The sequence below is a fragment of the Staurois parvus genome, unplaced genomic scaffold, assembly GCF_062004578.1.
Source record: "Staurois parvus isolate SC_StPar_1 unplaced genomic scaffold, SC_StPar_1.0 ptg000770l, whole genome shotgun sequence".
Lineage (NCBI taxonomy): Eukaryota > Metazoa > Chordata > Amphibia > Anura > Ranidae > Staurois > Staurois parvus.
The window spans coordinates 3,427-26,600 of record NW_028318566.1 but is presented as its reverse complement, the minus strand read 5'-3'; the positions used below and the strand labels follow the sequence as shown (position 1 = coordinate 26,600).

Genomic DNA, 23,174 nt, shown 5'->3' with positions numbered 1-23,174 from the left:
CTTCATGAGAGCCTGGAGGAGAAGGTGAGGTGTTCCCTCAGAGCTGAATGAATTGTCTCAGTGCAAAAATTTGAAGATGATCCTCTACGAATGGTAGGAGAATTTGAAATCCATAATTTGCGGGAATGTTGGGCTATTGTGTTCCTATTCCATATATGTCTAGGTTCTGCACAGTAAGTAGCACTTTTCTAGTTCAGTATGCTGGGAGTGACTCTCAGTATCACTGCTCTTCATGTGCTCCACCTGGCCTTGTGTGAAGTTTGCAACTACACCATGTCCCAATCAAAGCCCTGACAAAACAGGGCTCAGGACAGAGGGAACGATTAGTAAAAAGCAGCACACATTACACATATTTCCCTTGCCAAGGCCTGGTCACGAGCCCATGCTGCGAAAGGAAGGAGGAGGGTTGGGAACTGGTTTAGCCCTGTAAAAACCACATTTTAAGCTGGCAGGAAAAAGTTCACTGCTCCTGGGACTGAACAAGTGTGCCTAGCTGAAGCTGCAACAGGGTAGCATGGACAATGAGACTGCTCATCACATATGTCCACAGTTTGACCTATGCCATGACTCACCCACCACCAATGCGAACACGTCTTGGATGAAGGTCGAATAACCAGCCAGAGGATGACTCTCCTGCCGCTACAGTCCGTAGGTTTGTAGAACACTATTAAGAGGTTTTGGGGAACCCGTAGAGGTGTTGTATAGTTGTTGTACCAACGTTAGGTTTTGAGCTCGCCACGCGTCATAAGCATCCTAGGATTGTGGAGAAGGAAGGGAAGGCTTATGGTGAATAGGAAGAAAACATGAGAGCTATGGAGAAACCCCTAGTTTACACCTGACTTCCCTCCATGCAATAAGGGTATCGCGGATGAGTCGGTTATGTTTTAGGTGGGGTGGCAGAAAGTTGACATTGGAGTGTAATAAGGCTGAGAGATCATAGGGATGTGCTAGTGCAGATTCCAGGTGGTAATTGGAATAGTTGGCAGATTGGGTGAGCCAGTTGAGGCCTATACGGAGCAGACATGAGAGATTATAAACTCGAACGTTCGGGAGGTTGGAGCCTCCCTCGCATCTTGGTAGGAACAATTTAGCAAGTGCTATGCGGGGATATTTGCCTTTCCATAAGAACGTTGCTATTGCCCGATTCAGCCTCGCTGGGTTTAAGGAGAAGAGGTATGGTTTGTAGTGGGTAGAGAATACGCCCACAGTTCGACCTATGCCATGGCTCACCCACCACCAATGCAAACACGTCTTGGATGAAGGTCGAATAACCAGCCAGAGCATGACTCTAACGCTACAAAAAACAGGGCAATTGTTTGTAACTCTGCCATGGCCGGTCCCAAGCCCGTGCTGCAAAAAGAGGAAGGTGGGTATTGGGAAAGCAAACCAGCCCTATAAAAACCATTTGCGGAGCAGTTGGGAAAGTTCAGTGACACTGAGGTGATGATCCGTCGGGGGGAGGTTCAGTGGCACTGCAGCAATGAAGACCTCTGTGAGCGCGGTTGGTTCTGAGAGCAATGGCCCAGACCCCATTCTATAACACTTGGAAGTTGCTCATTGGGGTGTAGAGCTGGTTCAAAGGTTGCGCGTGAGGGTTGTGTGCAAGCACATGTAAAGTGCAGGGGAACTCTGCGCTCCCCTCCGAAACTGGAAGATTGCTTTACCACTGCTCTTCATGTGCTCCACCTGGCCTTGTGTGAAGTCTGCAACTACACCATGTCCAAGTCAAAGCCCTGACAAAACAGGGCTCAGGACAGAGGGAACGATTAGTAAAAAGCAGCACACATTACACATATTCCCCTTGCCAAGGCCTGGTCACGAGCCCATGCTGTGAAAGGAAGAAGGGGGGTTGGGAGCTGGTTTAGCCCTGTAAAAACCACATATTTTAAGCCTGCAGGAAAAAGTTCACTGTTCCTGGGACTGGACAAGTGTGCCTAGCTGAAGCTGCAACAGAGTAGCATGGACAATGAGACTGCTCATCACATACGCCCACAGTTCGACCTATGCCATGGCTCACCCACCACCAATGCGGACACGTCTTGGATGAAGGTCGAATAACCAGCCAGAGGATGATACTCCTGCCGCTACAAAAAACAGGGCAATTTTTTTTTTTTTTTAACTCTGCCATGGCCGGTCCTATGCCCGTGCTGCGAAAAGAGGAAGGTTGGGTATTGGGAAAGCAAACCAGCCCTCTTAAAACCATTTGCGGAGCAGTTGGAAAAGTTCAGTGACACTGAGGTGATGATCCGTCTGGGGGAGGTTCAGTGGCACTGCAGCAATGAAGACCTCTGTGAGCGCGGTTGGTTCTGAGCGCAATGGCCCACACCCCATTCCATAACACTTGCTCTCTATCACAAACAAGCTTCTAAAGGGAAATGTTACCATGTCAAAGCTGGTGCTCATCACCAGCACTCTGCTGCAAACATATACAATTATATTAATGCAATGTCACATCCGTCAAGTAAGCAATGATGTGACATTGCACTAAGAAAAATATAAAAAACGAGTGCGCTGTACACTAAAAAAAAAATCATAAACAATAAATCAAATGAATACTGCTACATAAATATTGTGCATAAATTAATTGAAATGATATAAGTCCACATTCATATATACTGTATAAAATAATTAAAAGTCCCAAAATCCAATAACAGTGCTGTGTGCTAAAGAAATCCTCCAACGGAAAGTGCATCGATGTCCACAAATGCTTGACACAAGAAAAAAAAATCAGCCTCAGACACTTTGATCTCCAATCAAGAGATCAAATGAGCAGCTGGTGTTCAGATCCCACACTGACACCCTAGTTAGCTGTATCAAGAAGATGAATGGACAACTGCAGGTTTACTTGAATGAATCCATCACATAAAGGCAGTTTAAACATTTCAAATTCCTGCGGTGTCAGACCACTGGCCAGAACGAGGTGACGTCACAAAAAGCTCCGCCCGATGCGCGTTTCTCCAGTTTACACTGACTATATACCTTATCTATGCAAGTGCAATACTTTAATAAATTCTTTGCTGCTTTATCGGGTCGCGCTATGACTTTTCTTCTTCTGTTTTAAACCTTTCCTTGCATGATGTGCAGAGCTGTCTGATGTGATGGATTTGTTCAAGTGAACCTGCAGTTGTCCATTTATCTCCTTGATACAGCCAACTAGGGTGTCAGTGTGGGATCTGAACACCATATGCTCCTTTGATCTCCAATCAAGAGATCAAAGTGTCTGGTAAGAGGCTTTTTTTTTTTTCTTTTGTTTCAAGCATTTGTGGACACCTATGCACTTTCCATTGGAGGATTTCTTTAGCACACAGCACTGTGTATTGGATTTTGGGACTTTTTAATTATTTAATATATGAGAATGTGGACTTCTATCATTTCAATTAATGCATTTTTTTATGTAGCAGTATTCATTTGATTTATTATGGTTTATGATTTTTTAGTGTACAGCGTACTTTTTTTTATATGCTTTGTATTTTCTGGTGTTCAGGGAAAGAGTAGCAGCAGTTCACTAATTTTTTCAGAATATATATTTTTTTTCACACATTTATTCACATTGTATTGTCTGGGGTGAAGCGCAGGTTTTTTCCCCCCTTTTTCTGTCTTACATTAAGAAAAGTGTGTGTATGCTTGCAACAGACTGCAAACTCAAGTGAAATGATGAGACCCCACCTGCAAAGCACCATATCATCAGATTCAATATGCTAAAAATGGAAATTTCTGGATTTCGGACAATTATTCACCAAACATAATAGAAATTAGTCCTTCTGTCTGATTCCGATGGCTGGCAGTAAATTTTATAGTTTACTGGTTTTACTTTGTATGCACCATACTGATGTTGTATGACTTGTTAGTACGTTTCTGCTGTCATTAAAAAAAAAAAAAACTAGTTGATGGTTCCATTTATTCCTGGTTCCTCAGATGCCCTTAACTGATGACTCCATCCATACACTGTGTAAGAGGAATTTGTCCCAATTCCCCTCTACTCCCACCTTCATTTGAGATCTGATCTTTTAACATTTTTGGTCTTCCCTACACAATACATGTTACACCCACAAAGTAGTAAGACTACCCCTCAAGTTTCACAGTTTCGCAAAATTATTGCTCTATACTAACTCAAGAGTTTAGTAATTCAGGTCCCTGTCTGTATATTTTGGCACTGAAAGGTTTCTTTATATTTTTATGACTGTTCTATTTACTAGACATCAACCTATTCTTTAGTGACTTTGCCCTACTATACACCATCTCCTGCTATAAATTTAGTAAATCTGGGATCCTCTTACAAGACCCTGCAAAGTTTTCGTAGTATCTCAAAAAGATCTTTTGTTGATTGCAGCATGTGGTGATCAAACTAATTTTTTCAGCCTTATGTTTTACCTATTTTGTGTCATTATTTGCCTATTATATTCAGCTTTGTCTTTGTAGCCTCACCTCTTCAACCAGCTTTGTTGTTGGATACTACACATGAGAAAGCATTTCCAAACAGACCAGACAAATTCATACCATTATGTTTATTAGAATGACAATGGAACTGTGAACATTGAACAGCCACAGCAATTGAGCCTTTTGTGCAGTATTCACAATCATTCTCATAAACTGCAAGACTCAAACATACCCCATTAATTTGCTAAAATAAAACTACATAAAAAGTATAAAATTTTTTTTACAACAGATAAAAAAAAAAAAACCATGTCATATTTCACAAAGCAAGGGAGACCTGCCTTTCAAGCTATGGGATTAATCAGATTTAAAAATATAGAATTCCTTTAGGATTCCGAAAATGCATTATAATCACAGCTTAATGTGCTACAAGCCTGAGAATCCCAAATTCTGACGATCTGAACCACCTAAAACCCTCAGAAGTGGCAAATACATACATTTAAATAATATTTTTAAAATAAAGTATGAACACAGTTGTCCTCTAGCTCCTCTGGCATGATGCCATTGACAACATATAAACACACAATGGCTTTACAGTTCTCCTTTGCTGTGCAGCTGCAAAACAAAAACAAAACTATGTTATATTTTGATATTACCTTGAAACTACGACCTAACTCTCAACTTCCAATCAAAGGCCAGTTTTTGCAACTGTGCACAGTGAAAAAGGCATAACACAGAATGAAAGACGTTGTAAACAATTCATTTTTTTTTAACCACAAGCCTACAGGGCCTTATACCCCCTTCCTGCCAAGACCAATTTCCAGCGCTGTCACACTTTGAATGACAATTGAGCGGTCATGCAACACTGTACCCATATGAAATTTCTATCATTTTTTTGTGACAGATAGAGCTTTATTTTGGTTGTATTTAATAAACTCTGGGTTTTTTATTTTTTCTTAAACCAAAAACCACTGAAAAAAAAAGTTTTAGTTTTTGTTATAAAATTTTGTAAATAAGCGATTTATCTCCTTCACCGATGTGCGTTAATGAGGCTGCAGTGATGGACACTGATAGGCTGCACTGATGAGGAAGCACTGATAGGTGGCACTGATGGGCATTGACAGGCATCACTGATGGGCACTGAAAGGCAGCACTGACATACAGTTGTGGCCAAAATTATTCAACCCCCAATGCTGTAAAGGGGTTTAGGGACTATAGTGTACATTTGGAATTGTATTCAGAATCAAATCCTACAAGGATGTTGTAACTACCCAAATGCAACTAAAATGACATCAATTGTTTATGTAATACAGTAGTAAATGGTTCTTATGTGGTTTCTTCATTGCCACAATTATTCAACCCCTTAAAGACTACCACTCTGAAGAACAGAGGTTCATACAGGTGCTTTCCATCAGGTATTGAAAACACCTGTGGATGTCACCGAGCAGCAATCAAGCATAATAAGCACCAATTAGGCAGCTTTAAAATGACTGTGATACTCAGCTCCTTCTAGACATTTACTGGTGTGGTTACAAACATGGTGAAGGCAAGAGAATGGTCCAGGAAGACAAGAGAAGAGGTGATTTCTCTTCACAGGAAGGGCAATGGCTATAAGAAGATTGCAAAGATGTTAAACATACCAAGAGACACCTTAGGAAGCATCATTCGCAAATTCAAGGCAAAGGGCACTGTTGAAACGCTACCTGGTCGTGGCAGAAAGAAGATGCTGACTTCGACTGCTGTGCGCTACCTGAAGCGTAGAGTGGAGAGAAGTCCCCGTGTGACTGCTGAGGAACTGAGAAAAGATTTGTCAGATGTGGGTACAGAAGTTTCAGCCCAGACAATAAGACGCACACTGCGTAATGAAGGCCTCCGTGCCAGAACTCCCAGGCGTACCCCCTTGCTGTCTCCAAAGAATAAGAAGAGTCGACTGCAGTATGCCAAAAGCCATGTGGACAAACCACAAAAGTTGTGGGATAGTGTTCTGTGGACTGATGAAACAAAATTAGAACTGTTTGGGCCCATGGATCAACGCTATGTTTGGAGGAGGAAGAACAAGGCCTATGATGAAAAGAACACCTTGCCTACTGTGAAGCATGGTGGAGGGTCAATCATGCTTTGGGGCTGTTTTGCTTCTGCAGGTACAGGGAAGCTTCAGCGTGTGCAAGGTACCATGAATTCTCTTCAGTACCAGGAGATATTGGATGGAAACGTGATGCAGTCCGTCACACACCTGAGGCTTGGGAGACGTTGGACCTTTCAACAGGACAATGATCCCAAGCATACCTCCAAGTCCACTAGAGCATGGTTGCAGAGGAAAGGCTGGAACATTTTGGAGTGGCCATCGCAGTCACCAGACTTAAATCCGATTGAGAACCTCTGGTGGGACTTAAAGAAAGCAGTTGCAGTGCGCAAGCCTAAGAATGTGACTGAACTGGAGGCCTTTGCCCATGAAGAATGGGCGAAGATACCCGTAGATCGCTGCAAGACACTTGTGTCAAGCTATGCTTCACGTTTAAAAGCTGTTATAACTGTAAAAGGATGCTGTACTAAGTACTAAGATTGAATGTCACTTGGGGGTTGAATAAAACTGATAATGCTGTGAGCACAGAAAAGACATTTGTGGTTATTTCATTATAACTGTTATGTTATATTTGTCTGACCTACAAGTGCCTCTTTAATGTAAATGTAAGCAAGATGACTGAATGATCAAAAGCAATGTCAAACTGGCCAAAACACTCAATTTCAGTGGGGGTTGAATAATTTTGGCCACAACTGTATGGCACTGACTGGGTGACACTGAAAGGCAGCTCAGATGGGCACTGTGGCATTGATATGGCACTGATGGGCACTGACACAAGGCACTGATGGACACTGACAGGTGGGACTTCTGGGGCTACACTGATCATCAGTGCCCTGATGATCAGTGTACATGTTCCCTCCACGGAATGCAGATTACCAGCTTTCCTCTCCTCTCGCGCTGTCAGCGTGACAGCGCGAGAGGAGAGAAATGCCGATAACCGGCATTTCCCTGTTTACATGTGATCAGCTGTGATTGGACACAGCTGATCACATGACCGAGCCGACATCTTCGGCTCTTTCTGTGGATCGGTGATCCGCTGTGTCCGAGTGACACTGCGCACCGCCGATCTCCGTGCACTCCCTGAGCCGCGCATGCGTGGTGAGAATGGGAGGACGTCATATGCCGTCCTCCCAGAATGAGAGAACCACCTTGCGTCCGTCATTTTACTATATGGTGGGTGGGAGGTGGTTAAAATCATAAATATGGCATACTCTGTGCAATACCATAGCACAAAGCAGGAGAGTGGACTCAAACCTCCTCTTCTGGGGTCTCCTGCGGGCACTCCCTGCTCCTCCACTTCTCTGTGCACCCTCGCATGCCTATTATAGGGACACACCAGCGGGCTTGTTCCTGAGGCAGGCTGTGTGTCCATTGATGCACAGAGCGGGGCTCAGCTCCCTCCCCCACAGGATTTGATTGACAGCAGCAGAAACCAATGACTCCTGCTGCTGTCTCCATTTCCTGTAAGGAGAGAGTGGAGAGCACCACTGCAGACAGGCACAGTGCTAGATAGAAATAGAACTCAGGTAAGTATTTAGGAAGGTTGGGGGGGACTGCTACAAAAACTGGGACATTTTTCCCGCTAATGCAGGGAATGCATTAAAGTACAATATGACTGCATACACATTCTAAAAACACTGGTGGGTATCCCAATCTCAAGGAAACCAGCTATCAGTGCATTTAAACGTGAAACAGCACACATACTTTTAGCTGATCATATCTATAAAAGTTTATTAAACTGGCATTAACTCATGTGGACATTCATATAAAAATGTATTATGCATTTGCTCAGTAAGGAATCATGCACACAGAAGCATTTGTCATTAGGCCATGCCGATGAGCCATTTGTTTTTCACCCACACCCCACACCCCCACCTCAACTGTTCTCCTTTGGCTGCAGAGACAGCGGCCAGGGTTGTACACATGCTAAAGCAGCGATGCTTTGCAGCCACAGTAGGAACTATACCCTGTAGTGTTTGGCAGGCATTGCAACCTTCAAAAAGTGACCTATTCAGGTGGATGAGGCTGCCCTGCAACCCTGTGAATTGCACGCCATTTGCAGTATGGTGGTACTGTATTTAGGGGGGCTAAAACAGGCAGCGAGGAGGCGACATATCCATTGTTTGTCAAATATCTCTGAAGAGCGATCCAGGCACAGATTGTTTATTTTTTTTTTTTTTATAAAGAAGTGGCAGTCCTTACCACTTTTGTAAATGAGCCCTAAAAAAGCAGTCCCACTAGCTTAGAAAAGTAGATCTACTTGTACAGGACTAGGGGTCAGGATTAAAAGAAACGTACAGACATACATACGTATAAAAAACATACATACACTTATACATTTTTTTTTTTTTTTTACTGACCCCCATTTGTCCCCCCTTAAGCTGCAATAGGCAACAGATGGTGTGGTCACAATACTTCACATCCGCGGCATAGTCTACTTGAAGTGTAGCCATCAACAGGCAGTAAATCCGTTGAACACGACACACTCAGGCAAATAGGGAAGCATTGTAAACACCCCTTAACTGCTTTTGTTGACAAAAATGGGGTTAAAACAGGTGGTGAGGAGGTGTCACATTGCTTCCTCACTACCGGTCAGTGGTCTCTGAACAGAAAACCAAATGCAGAGCGTGCTTCAGAGGAAAGGGGGATTTAAACGTGTGTCTAAACCCTAGTTCGCACTGGATTAGACTTTGAAGTCACATGATTGATCAAGCTCCCACTGTGCCATTTAGAGTTCTGTCAGTCCCAGCCCTGTAAAGGATACAGGGATACAACCAGAGTTAATCCAAACTGCACATCAGCCCAGTAGGAGCAACCTTTCTCAACCAAGATGCCGCAGGACCCCTGACCAACGCAGATGGCACCCTGGTTGAGAAAAGCAGATTTAGGCATTCAGGGACATATTCCTTGAACACAAAGTTTGCTTCTGGTTCTTACACTGTAGAGACAAATGCATACATATGCATGAGCCTTAAAAGCACAGCGATTTTCTTGAATATGACATCTGGGAAGTGTTTGAGGCTTTCACTACAAGACCGACCACATTGCGCTCTTCTATCCTTGACATCACTAGCTTGGTTTGCCACTGTTTGCTGTGATTGCAAAGCACCATCCCCTTTACAAAGGATCTGTGAGTGACAGTGAGCCACAGGCACAGTTTTCTCTATAAGGAGCACCAGAATTCCCTGTAGTCACCACTATCTCTACAGGCACATTGCTATACACAGCCTCTATTTATAATATTTGCTGGCTATTCCCATGTTAACATACAACATACTGCTCCGGCACTAAACCCCACAGGATAGCCCCCTATCTGGTCTGCAGAATCTTTCCATATTCCCTTACCAGTGTTTTCTTCAAAAAATGAAACATTTTCAGTTTTTTCACATTTATGTTGCCATTAATTTGGCTTTAGTTATTCCCAAACCAAATCAGTCATACTGTTGTTCTTGCTACATATCAGTGTATGCTGGCATGAGTGTTTAAAAAAAATAAAGTTATTTACCAGTAGATTTCATATGTTGGCATATAGTACAGGACAGGAACGTAGACCATGGATTATATGCCGCTACCTTCAGGAGATTGGACACTGGCAAATGCTTTGCTGCGAATGCCTCTATTGCACCCTGATATAACCACACCCAAGTAATGAGATTCATGTTTTGTAGCAAGCAATAAGGAGAAAAAGGATAGAGGGGAGAGACCCGAGTCCTGTAGTGTACAAGACATGGACTGCAATGGTGAGACAAAATTCCCATTATCTTAATTGTACAGTAAAGGAAACCATGGGTAATGGGACATCCCCAAGCAAAAAACGGAGGGTAGTCTACAACACAAAAAAAAAAGAAAAAAAAAAAAAAAAAAAAGTGAACAGACCAGAAACACCTTGGTCAACAGGCTGAAGCACCTTGCAGCCGAAGGCAGCATCCCCAGAGGCCCAAGCCACCCTGTAAAACTCAGCTTTGCAAGCCTGTGGACACTAATACTTGCTGCTCAAAAAAAAAACAAAAAACACACAATGTCAGATCTTAGGCCCTGATACGAAAGGGAGGAACCTGTTGTTTGAGGGTGTAGGGCCTGGAAATAAGCAACCTGAGTCACTTAGCAATAGTGGAAGAAGAAGCAGATGTTCCTTCTTGAGACCTTTAGGGAGGGCCCACCTAGAAGGAGAAAGGGTTCTGGGTCTCTGGACCACATTATCAAAATGTAAGATGAGAAAATGCTCTTTACAAGAACTTGGAGACACACCTGATGGAAGTAATGGCCACCTTACTCGTGAAATCCAAATGGGATATTCTGAATAAGTTCAAAGGGAGATTTTTGAAGAATCAGAAGTACCAGATTCACATTCCAAGGCGATATGGGAGGCCAGAGTGGGAGATAACATAAGCAACTGCTGCAATGCAGATTGGGGGGAAGGCCACGATGCTCAGAATGTAATATTCCCGGGGCGGAGCCTGAACATGGCGGAGTAGGAGAGCACGATGTAAGTGCTCTCCGACAGACTCCGCTTCCAGCCACCCCAAGCGCCCTCCTAGTGGAAGATACCGGGAACCTACCTAAGTGAGGGGGAACTCGGTGGATGAATGCCGGCTCTGTGAGCGGGGAACAAGAGAGCGCTTCCCGGGTTTCCTGAGACGTGCTGGCGGAGATCCAGGACGGAGCATCGGGTTACCGGGGAGACGGAGTGACGCAGCGTGGCCACGTGGTCATCCGCGAAGGAGCTCTGGGAGGAGAAGAGGCCGGCCGGCGTCCTGAGGGGAGAGGGAGACGCCGGTCCGTTCCCTTGCTCGTTTTCCCAGCTTGAGTCCTAGTTTGCCTTGCTGCCGAAGCCCTACGGATGGCCATGTAAGATAAGAGAATCTGGAGGAATTCCCCCAAGGAATAGATAGGATGAGGAATATCAGACAACTGTAGCCTGGAGCTGCCTCACAGCTGAACTGAGAGGAGGGTGAGTGAGAATGGTCTAGGCTAGCTACATATTGGACTGTGTTATATAAATAAACATTGTGTAAAGGAGAAAAGGGGGATTCCCAGGGGATATGAAGGTGTGGAAGAGGAAAAAGGATTAACTGGCCCAAGAAGTGGAAAGGAAAGTGTAAAAGGACAAACAGTAGATCACGTTTGTGTACTTAGTACATATTCTTAATACTTACTCACCCTGGGCTTTTAGAAGAGAAGAAGTCTCACAGAAGACATGAAGAATAAAAGCGCAAGGGGAAGCTGGCTCAAAGGGTCCCAGACGGGTACGATAAAAAAATATACGTCCCAGGGGAATGCGACCCCAGAAAGGTCTCAAGGTGGAAGTGAAAAAGAGGAAATGGAAATGAGCCTCGAAAGTAGCCCTAGATTATCGCTGGGTCTGAATAGTAGCAGGCAACAAATGACAGAAAATATAGAGAGGAAAGATCCTGAAAATGACTTACAAGTACCGAATAAAAGAGAAATAACAGAAATGTTTAAAAACCTGGAAAAAAAGTTCTAAAGCAAGAAATGACAAGCATACGGCAGGATCTGGGGCATTTGTTACTGAGAATGGAAGAAACTGAGGAAAAAGTAAAAAATCATAGCCAAAACATCTCAGACTTAGAAAAAAGGACTGCTACGATTAGGAACACGCAGAAAAAATTGTTGTATAAGATGGAAGTACAAGATAACAGGGATAGGAGAAGCAATCTTAGGATACGAGGAATCCCAGAATCCTTTAAAAGGGGGAGAACTGCAAGAAATAGTATGTAAAATTTTAAACTCTATTATGGACAGATCTGAAACAGAGGTAGTTAAATTGGATGGAGTATATAGAATAGGAAGATTCCACCAAGGAAATGAGAAGGAAAAACCAAGGAGACGTAATTGTTCAACTGTCCAAGTATGAGGATAAGGAAGAGATTTGGAGAAGGATTAAAAGGAAAAACAATTATTAAGTACAGAGAAATAAATATTCAGATTTTTGCAGATTTATCGCCTGAGACTCTGTGGAGAAGGAGATCATTGAAACCCCTGTTAGAGCAGATGAAAGAACAGAATGTACATTATAGATGGGGCAACCCAGCGTGTTTAATCGGTTGGAAGAATGGTGTCACAGCTTATTTGAGATTTCCAGAGGATTTGAGAGACTTTTGTGAAAGACTGGAATTGCATAGAACAGTGATTAATGGGTGGGAAGAAGAGGGAGAAATAGGGGTTGGGGGAAAGGAGGATTGGCAGACTGTTGGGAGGGGGAGGTAGAGAGGGGACGTTTTTTTTTTTTTTGTCTTCTCTCTCTCTCTCCTCTTCGGTCTCCTCTCTTCTTCCTCCTTCTGATGTTTCCTTTGAAGATCCGCGCTTCTTTCGTTTTTTTCTCTCTCCCCAGATGTACCGTAAAAATTATAGTTTAATAGAAAATAAATGGATAGAGGGAGGGAAATTGGGGGGGGGGGGGGGGGTTGGAGGGAAGGGGGGGCCGTTCATGGGATGAGTTCAGCCCCAGGATTAAATCAATGGTGGGTTTTGACCAACAAATGATTAGTAGGCAAATTAGGGGCCAAAATTGGGAAATGAGTAGGGGGGTGGTAAGGGGGTGGGTATAGGGAGAAGAGGGAGGAGTGTGGGATGGGAGGGGAGTAATAGGGAAGGGGGGGTGGGGAATATTAAAGTTAACACTCTGCATAAGGAAGGGAAGTATAAGGGAATTGAGGGTGGAAGAGAGGAAATTGAAGAGAAAAAAAAGAAACAAGAAGTATGGAAGATGTACGGTTTATAACATATAATGTGAATGGGTTGAATTGTCCTGGGAAAAGATTTAAGTTGTTCAGGGAGATGCAACACAGAGAAACTTCGGTAGTCTCTTTGCAGGAGACACATTTTGAGATTAAATCAAATATTAAGTTGAGATCTAGAAATTACTCAACATGGTTTTATGCAGATTCCCCAATTAAGAGAGCTAAGGGGGCAGCAATAGGGTTTGCGAAAAACATAAGGTTTGAGCTGGAGGAGAGAGAAATAGATCCTGAGGGGAGATTTTTGTTTTTGAGAGGCCGACTGCAAGAGATGGAATGTACATTTGCGAATATTTATTGCCAAATAAGAGCCCGGAGTTATATTTGAAAGGTGTTTTGAGAAAATTGATGGCCTTCAGAAAGGGGAGCTTGATAGTGGCGGGGGGACTTGCATTTTTGTATGGATCCAAAAATGGATACGACCTCTTCTGTGCAGCGAGAGGGAGGTAGGTCTCTGAGAATTTTAAAGAAGGTGATGCATGAGTGCCAAGTGGTAGACATTTAGAGAATAATGCATGGGAAAGAGAGAGACTACACCTTCTTCTCTAATGTACATGAGATGTACTCGAGATTAGATTATATAATGGTCGACCATCAACTCACTGAAATGGTGGCTAAAGTAGAGATAGAGGCAATGTCTCTCTCAGACCATGCCCCTGCTGCATTGAAGATAGGCGGTTGACAGGTGGTATAGGATGGAGGCTGAATGAGGCTCTCCTCCTGGACCAGGAGATTGATCAGACGATTGGGGAAGAGATTGAAAGATTTTTTTCAGGAAAATGAGACAGGGGAAGTGTCGGTGGCTACAGTGTGGGAGTCCCGTAAGGCCTATATAAGAGGTATATTGATCGCGTCCGGGGCAAAAAAGAAAAGGGAAAGAAGGGAGAAACTTACTGGGCTGTTAAAAGAAATATTTGACCTGGAGCAGTTACATAAAAATAGAACAAAAGAGATAAGACAGAAGGTAATAAAAAAGAAAGAAGAATTAGAGACACTGATGGAAGAAGAGAGGAGAAGAGCTTTTAATAAAGTGCCAAGTGAGAGGTATAGATGGGGAGATAGACCAGGAAAATATTTAATGAGAGCCTTGAGGAAAAAGAAAAACAGGAATTATATAGAAAAAATAAGAAACCCTAAGGGAGAAATGGTCTATTCGACTAAAGAGATCGCTAGGGTGTTTAAGGAATATTCTAGCAAGCTGTATAATATTACCCCCCAGGATTCAGTAAATAAAAGTGGAAATATGAGTAGAGAAAAAAGAAGGGTATATTTAAAAAAACGCAGGACTATCGAAGCTAAGCAAAGAACAACTTAATTCCCTTGATTTAGAAATTACGCAGGAGGAAATAAAAATAGCATTAAAAAGTACCATGACGGGGAAAAGCACAGGCCCAGATGGTTATACTGTGAGGTATTATAAAAAATACAGCGAACTGTTAATACCTAAATTGAAGAAATATATGAACGCCCTGGGTGGGGAGATGGAGATGAGGCAAGAATCTTTACAGGCCCTTGTGGTGCTTATCCAAAAGGAAGGGAAGGATGCTTCTCAGTGTTCTATTTATAGACCAATTTCACTTTTGAACACAGACACTAAATTATATGCCAAGGTTTTAGCAAAAAGGATGAAAGATTTAATGCCGGAGTGGATCCAAGGGGACCAGGTGGGATTTGTACCGGGGAGAGAGGGTAGAGACAATGGGTTGAGAACTCTGTTGCTTATTCAGAAAGCTAGGAAGGGGAAGGCTCCGATGGTGGTGCTTTCAATCGATGCGGAAAAGGCATAGAGTAGACTGGAGCTTTATGATGGACACTCTGGAGACATTAGGACTGGGAGTCAGAATGAGAGAGTGGATAGGTAAATTGTACAGAGAGCCCTCCGCGGTTATTTTGGTTAACAGAGAGAGGTCGGAACCTATTGGGATGGCAAATGGAAAAAGACAGGGATGCCCACTGTCCCCATTGTTATATGTATTGACATTGGAACCTTTACTGCCAACAATTAGGAAAAATATAGATATAAAAGGAATACAGATAGGAGGAAATGAACATAAAGTGGCTGCCTTTGCGGACGACCTGCTATTCTAGGTGGTAAACCCCAGGATAACACTCCCAAATTTAATGAAGAGTAAAGGAGTATGGGAAATTAGCAAATTTAAAAATCAACCCAACAAAAACTGAGATCTAAAATGTAAATCTACCAAATAGTGAAAAAGAAAAGATACAAAAAGAATTCCCTTTTATATGGAAAGATAGAGAGATAAAATATTTAGGGGTTAAACTCACTGCTTCATATACGGATTTGTAGCAGATAAATATAAATATATATCTCACTTTTAAATGAGATTAGGGAGGAACTAAAGAAATTGGGAGGAGGTAACCCGTCTTGCATGGGGCGCAAAAATCAGATAAAAATGGTGATAGTACCTAAAATCCTATACAAATTCCAGATGATCCCAATTAAACTTTCGGAGGTTTTTTTAAGGTGATTAAAAAGATGCTAATAAGATATATTTGGAAAAATAAAAATCCCAGGATATCTTATGATCTGTTGAGTAGAAATAAAGAGAAGGGAGGATTGGGAGTGCCAGATTTTAAGAGGTATTATAGAGCAGCACTTCTTGCAAGAATTTATGACTGGACACACAACCCAGAGGGGAAAATGTGGGTTAAAATTGAAAACGAATTAAGTGGAGTTAATTTGAGTAAAATCATATGGGTCCCAGCACAATATAGAGGATTAAGAGATACCACGAGTGTTTATACATTAAATGTTTTAAAGGTTTGGGATAAATTGCATAAGCTCATGAAATGGGATTTTAATTCACAATTAATGTCACTAAGGAACACAGAGTATTTTCCTCCAGGTAGGGAGGAAGCCACAGGAAAATGGTTTAAAAAGGAGGATATCATGGAAGGGCAGGAATTGAGAACACTTAAGGATTTGAAAAAGGATAAAAGGGAACTTTGTATTAAGATAGACGAGTGGAGATACCACCAATTAAAACACTTTGTTAGGAGTCTTCCGAAACCTTTGAGATCGAGAAAAGATTGGAACTTGTTTGAGAGGTTGTTGGAGTCACGTGGGGATGGGATGCGGGGCACGGCAAAAGTTTATAAGATTGTCACTGAGTTAGATATACACACAAAACCAATGTATATAGTAAAATTGGAAAGGGAGTTGGGGATAGAGATCGATGAAGACAAACAGAGAAAAATATACAAACAAAATGTAAGCATGAGAGTGGTGGAGGTTAATTATAAGTGTTTAACAAGATGGCACATTGCACCGAATGTTGAATATAAGATGTGTGGAGAGAATACATCAGAGTGTTGGCGGGGGTGTGGAAAGATTGGGCACTCCCACAATATGTGATATATCACGCCTAAGATCCAAGGTGAAAAATATGAAGCAGTAGAGTGGGATAGGTGGAAGTACCTCTTACTAAGGAAAAGATGCTATGGAGAAATGCAGAGTGGGGGGGGGGGGGGTGTTTCTATTTAGGGGGGGTGGGGGTAGGTTGCTGGGTGGGTGGGGGAATCGGATTGGGGGGGTAAGGGAATAACGATAGAAAGGGGTAAAAGGAATAATTTTGTATGGTATATGTGAGTAATGATGGAATATGTATTTTATATGGAAAATGAATAATTAAAAAAAAAAAAAAAAAGAGAATGTAATATTCCCAGGGGTTGAGGTGTCTGCTCTCGCACCAGACAAAGTAGGCCTTCCAGGTGCGATGGTAGATCCTACTAGAGGTAGAATTTCTCATCTTGTGCAAGGTGGGAATGAATTGGTCACCAATACCAGTTGGTCAGTTTAAGATATAAGACCGGCCAAGTAGATCCCATTTGTTTGGCTCTGAGGAAGAGGGATTGCCCTCAAAATGCATAAGCCAGTGCGGATCCCTGGACGGCGTTCACCTGGTGTGTTCATCCTTCCCGGGTCCTACCCCTCATTGCAACTGTAGATACACCATCCCTTTAGGCTGTTTTCAAACTTTGGTTTGTGAGTACATTTAAAATTTTATTAGTTCAAAATAAATTCCCTTGGGATACTGCACTAGGTGCACCTACTGTTATTGTTTACCTTATTCACGCTGCCGCCCAGCCACTGTATAAAAACGGTGGCAGGGCGGCACGGCTGGGCAAAAGCACGTTTTAAAATGTGCTGTTTCAAAACAGGTAGGGGGCGCGCAGCCGCACTACCTTCACCACCGATTTCAGCAGTGGGTGTCAGTCGCCGGGTCACAGCCGGTTATCAGCTGTGTCCCGGCGATTTGCAGCAATCAGTGACAGAGAGCAGGGCTGCAGTAGCTCTGCTTTCTGTCACTTCCCTGACAGTTCCTGACACACAGACCAGGAGAAATGAGTTTCTCTGTCCCGATCTGCTGTCTCCCTGCAGTACACCCCCCCGCCCCCTAGTAAAACACTCCCCTCACACAGTTAACCCTTTCAGTGCAAAAAAAAATTAATCCCTTCCTCCCCAGTGCCATTAGTACAGTGTCAGGGTTTTTTTTTTTTTTTTTGGCACTGATCACTGTATTGGTGTCACTGGGAATGTCAGTGACCCCAAGTCAGTTCCCCCCCAGTGTCAGAATGTCCGCCGCAGTCCCGCCATAAGTCGCTGATCGCCGCCATAAGTCACTGATCGCCGCATTAGTATAAAAAAAAATTTAAAATCCCAGTATCTTTACCGTCATTTGTAAACGCTATAACTTTCACGTTATCCAATTAATTTACACGTATTGGGTTTTTTTTTTAGCAAAGACATGTCGCAGAATGCATTTTGGCTGAAATTTATGACGAAATTTGATTTATTTTTTTTTTACTGGACATGTTTAATAGCAAAAAGTACAAAATATTGTTTTTTTTTCCTCAAAATTGTCAGCCTTGTTTTTATAGCGCAAAAAATAAAAAACGCACAGGTGATCAAATACCACCGAAAGAAAGCTCTATTTGTGTGAAAAAAAGGACATAAATTTCATTTATGTACCGTATTGCATGACCGCGCAACTGTCCGTTAAACTAGCGCAGCGCGTATAGCAAAACAACTGCATAAATTGCAGTATCTATACCATAGTTTGTAGACGCTATAACGTTCACACAAAGCAATCAATATACACTTATTGGGATTTTTTTTACCAAAAACATGTAGCAGAATACATTTTGGCCTAAATTTATAACTAGTTTTGAGTTTACTATATATTTTTTATAGCTGAAAGTAAAAAATATCATTGTTCTTCAAAATGTTTGGTCTTTTTTTGTTTATTGCGTGAAAAATAAAAAGCGCACAGGTGATCAAATACCACCGAAAGAAAGCTCTATTTGTGTGAAAAAAAGGACATAAGTTTTGTTTGGGTGCAGCGTTGCATGACCGCGCAATTATCAGTTGAATTAGTGCAGCGCAGAGTAGCAAAAAGAGGCCTGGTCATTAAGGGGGGTAAATCCTCAGGAGTACAAGTGGTTAAAAGGGTTTTATAGGGTTTGGGTGTTCTAGGAATGGACCATGGCCCTGTGGCTAACTACACTCACACCATGTGCCAAAGTAAGTGCTGAACGCAGAATCCAGTGCCCAAACCTGCTGTTGCTGGATCTGGGTACCATGCCCAAGATGTACTTCAATGGTAATCTATCAAGATCCAACTGCTTATCGTCTCAGGGCTTGCCAGCAGTTTCAGGATCAAAATGTAATTTAAGGTCGTAGTGACAAATAAAGATTTGTTTATAAAACTCCATAGGAAAAATATGTTTCTATGGTCACTAGCAAAAAACTGGAGTCCCACAGAGTGGGTGGGATTATAGAACAGCGAAAAAGGGGGCGTTCCCAGCAAAGCTTTTGCCAGTATTCAATCATCTGAAGGTAGGGAAATATAACCCATAGTCTATAACCTGCTGCCCTATGTTGTACGAAAACTAAAAAAAACTAAAGTTATCAAAGATGCAAGCTTTTGGGGCAACTTGGATCCCTTCTTCAGGCTTTATATGACTGTTTAAATTGAATAAAGCGTGGAGATAAGATTTAAGGAATCCTAAAAGCTTGCATCAATAACCTAAGTCAACAAATTCAAGATTTTTTTACAAGAAGACTAGTACGCGGCAATAGGAAAGCTTTTATGGGCTAGGTAAGGGGCTGTCCTGTGAAGTCCAGAGGCAGAGCTGTATGCTGATATAAGGATGAACCAAAAGGGGAAAGTTACATTAAGTATCTAAAAACATTTTTCCTTAGTAGAAAGGATCTGTACCAATGTATCAAAACCCTAATTATAATAAACAACATCAGCAGTGAGGACTTTACTTAAAGTCTTAGGTAATACACTGTTGGTACCTTGGTTATTAGGCATCTTCATACAGACGTCTTCGGCTTATGTTTTCCTCTATAAAAAAAATTAAAAAAAATAAAAAATTTATTTGGGTAGTTCAAAGAACAGTTCTTTCTATATTTTCACTTTCTTTCTACATTTTCCAAAACAAGGACGTTCTGAAAAAGGGGTAACTTTTCAAAAAATTCAAAATGCTAGAACATACATTTATGTACATGAATACCCATTCACCCCTCTCCATTGCAATGTGTTGTAGGAACGTGTGTTTTATTGCATTATGTGCAATAAAGTGCTTTAGCACATTGTTTTCAATGGCAACCACCTCAAATGCCCTGAGATGTGCTGTATTGCAAAGAACTCATGCCCAATTTTTGGTCTCTTCTGCTATGTTGTCAGCCTGTTCAAATAAATGGTCAGCCTTTATGCAACCCACCAAGAAGGACCAGTGTGAATGGTCCCAAAGACAAAGACAAAAGAAATTATAAACCATGTCCTAGCAAAATGAGATTTTCAAAAGCTGAAGAATCCATTTAATAACGGAATCTGTGTAACATTCCAGGCTCCATGAACTCTAGCTTGTTTTTAAGCTTCTGGCAGCTAGTTATGAGCTGTTTTTCTCTGCCTCTAGAAACAAATAGTGTTATCCTATGTGTCCATGCACATGTTGAGGGCATGTGGCCTGGTATGGATTTGGGGGGGGGGGGCACGTCTATTTTTAAAATTGTAGCATATCCATATTAGACCCCAAGGGCCTGATATGATTTGGGGTTGGGGGGGGGGGCACACTCATATTCTCTGTAATTATAATTGCTGGCAATTCTTTTGTTTCTTTCGTTTTTTAGTCTGCATTTTTCCAGCTCCTAGTGTACATGGAGCATTAAAAGGCAAAAAAAAAAAATTAACCCTCCCCCCCGGTGTATGTGATGTTTAACACAGGACTGCACACAGGGAGAAGAGAAGCTACATGTGCTTTAAAAGTCTGCTCATTTTAAATAGAATCCGTCATATACTGCATGTGTAAACTTCACCAGTTTATCTAAGGAAATCTAAGGCCACCAAAAGGTCTATATTGGGAAGCAATATTGGGAAGTCTGTATAGCAAAGGGTGCTTAATATACATGTAGCTGATAAAGTAGTACAGGTGGTGTTTTCCACTGCAGATAATGTGATTTTTTGAAATGCCTCCCATAAGGATATATTTCAGACAGACAACCATACCTTCTTCTTAGGTTTAGACAGGCTGATTCCAGAATCTGCTGACTCTACAACTGCTGCTGCAATACTTTCAGCTTTTTGCTTTCCTTCTTGGTTTTTCTTTTCCTCCTTGGTTTTTGTTTCTGAAAGGAAATACAAATATGTTTATAGATCACTTCTAAGAGAGAAATTGAACTATAGCTTTGGAAAATAAGGACCAGTGTTATAAACATTACTTGACCAACTTACATTTTATCTGAACTGGAGAGAAGCAACCAAATAAAGAAAATGGGAATGAGTCTTACCCAGGAACATCCCAGGACAGCAGAAAATGCAGCAATGGCTTCACCCATCAGATAGGGTAGCTTGGGCAACAGATATGACATGCAATGGTCAGACCAAAAGAGCAAACCATGCACAGAGGAGGCCTTGCTTTAATGGACCAAAAAGGTGGAAATATTAATAAATGGCAATGTGCTTTCATGAAAGATACAATAACCTGTCCCAGAAAAACATCAATCTCACAAAAAGTTGGTTTCCAGCCTGAACCTCTCAAACAAGTCCAAAAGTAAAATGATGCTTGTTGTGACCTTGTTGAGACAATGGATCACAGACAGAATATTCAAAGGAAATACAAGGGGAACAAAACTGTATAGTGCCAGTGAGTAAGAAGGGCTTTCCTTCTCCACACAACATGAATGTTTTTTCTTGGAACCAGAATAAACAAAAGATTGAGGGGTATAATTTGTGTGAGGGCGTTTTAAACTCTTCCAAATTCTTCACTGCTTGAACTTCCTATCAGGTGGGTGAGGCCAGTTTCTCCAGCTATTGCCATGACAACCTTTACTTGTCCTGTCACTGGTTTTCTTCGTAGTCTTAAACCTACACTATATTGCCAAATGTATTGCTACATCCCTCCAAATCATTGTATGTAGGTGTTCCAATCACCTCCATGGCCACAGGCGTATAAAATCAAGCACCTAGGCATGCAGACTGCTCCTACAAACTTTTGTGAAAGAATGGGTCGCCCTCAGGAGCTCAGTGAATTCAAGAATTGTATCGTTATAGGTTGCCACCTGTGCAATCCGTGAAATGTCCTCGCTACTAAATATTCCAAGTTCACCTGTTAGTGGTATTATAACAAAACGGAAGAAACTGGGAACAACAGCAACTCAGCTATGAAGTGGTAGGCCACGTAAAATGATAGAGCTGGGGTCAGCACACACTGAAGCGCACAGTGCGCAGAAGTCGCCAACTGTCTGCAGAGTCAATAGCTAAAGACCTCCAAACTGCATGTGGCCTTCAGATTAGCACAACACTGCACAGAGAGCTTCAAATCGAATGGACTTCCATGGCCAAGCAGTTGCATCCAAGCCTTACATCACAAAGTGCAATGCAAAGCATAGAATGCAGTGGTGTAAAGCATGCTGCCCCTGAACTCTAGAGCAGTGAAGACGTGCTCTCTGGAATGACAAATCACTTTTCTGTTGCCAGAACAGTACTTGTCAACAATGACTGCATTGTGCCAAGTGTAAAGTTTGGTGGAGAGGGGATTATGGTGTGGGGTTGTTTTTCAGGGGTTGGACTTGGTCCCTTAGTTCCAGTGAAATGAACTATTAAGGCATCAGCATACCAATACATTTTGGACAATTTTATACTCCCAACTTTGTGGGAACAGTTTGGGGATGGCCCCTTCCTGTTCCAAGATGACTGTGCACCTTTGCGCAAAGCAAGGTCCATAAAGACATGGATGGGCGAGTTTGGGGTGGAGGAACTTGACTGGCTTGCACAGAATCCTGACCTCAACCCAATAGAACACCTTTGGGATGAATTAGATTGGGGAGTGCGAGCCAGGCCTTCTTGCCCGACAGCAGTGCCTGACCTCACAAAAAGCATCTCTGGAAGAATGGTTAAATATTCTCATAGACACACTCCTAACCCTTGTGAACAGCCTTCCCAGAACAGCTGAAGCTGTTATAGCTGCAAAGGGTGGACCAACTCAGTATTGACCCCTACAGACTAAGACTAGGATGCCATTAAAGTTCATGTGCATGTAAAGGCAAGTGTCCCAATACTTTTGGCAGTATTACATACAGTTGCAAGAAAAAGTATGTGAACCCCTTGGGATTACGTGGAGTTTTGCATGAATTGGGCATAAAATGTGCTCTGAATGTCATCTAAGTCACAACAATAGAAGAACACAGTCTGCTGAACATAATACTACACAAACATTAGATGTCGCCATGGTTTAATTGCACATAACGTAAACATTCACAGTGCAGGGAGGAAAAAGTATGTGAACCTTTGGACTTATTAACTGGTTGACTCTCCTTTGGCAGCAATAACCTCAACCAATCGTTTCCTGTAGTTGCAGATCAGACCTGCACAACGATCTGGAGTAATTTTGGACCACTCCTCTTCACAAAACTGTGTAGCAATATTCTT

The 23,174-nt window shown here is 42.2% G+C and overlaps 1 long non-coding RNA gene across 1 annotated transcript; it reads right to left on the bottom strand.

The window, feature by feature from the left end:
- Positions 1-4,490: 4,490 nt before the first annotated feature.
- LOC149444798 (uncharacterized) lies at positions 4,491-20,875 on the bottom strand. Its single transcript, XR_016306521.1, has 3 exons — positions 20,754-20,875; positions 19,541-19,589; positions 4,491-4,989 (listed from the first exon to the last, which is right to left on the bottom strand). It is a non-coding gene; the product is annotated as an uncharacterized LOC149444798 (long non-coding RNA).
- Between the last annotated feature and the right edge of the window lie 2,299 nt (positions 20,876-23,174).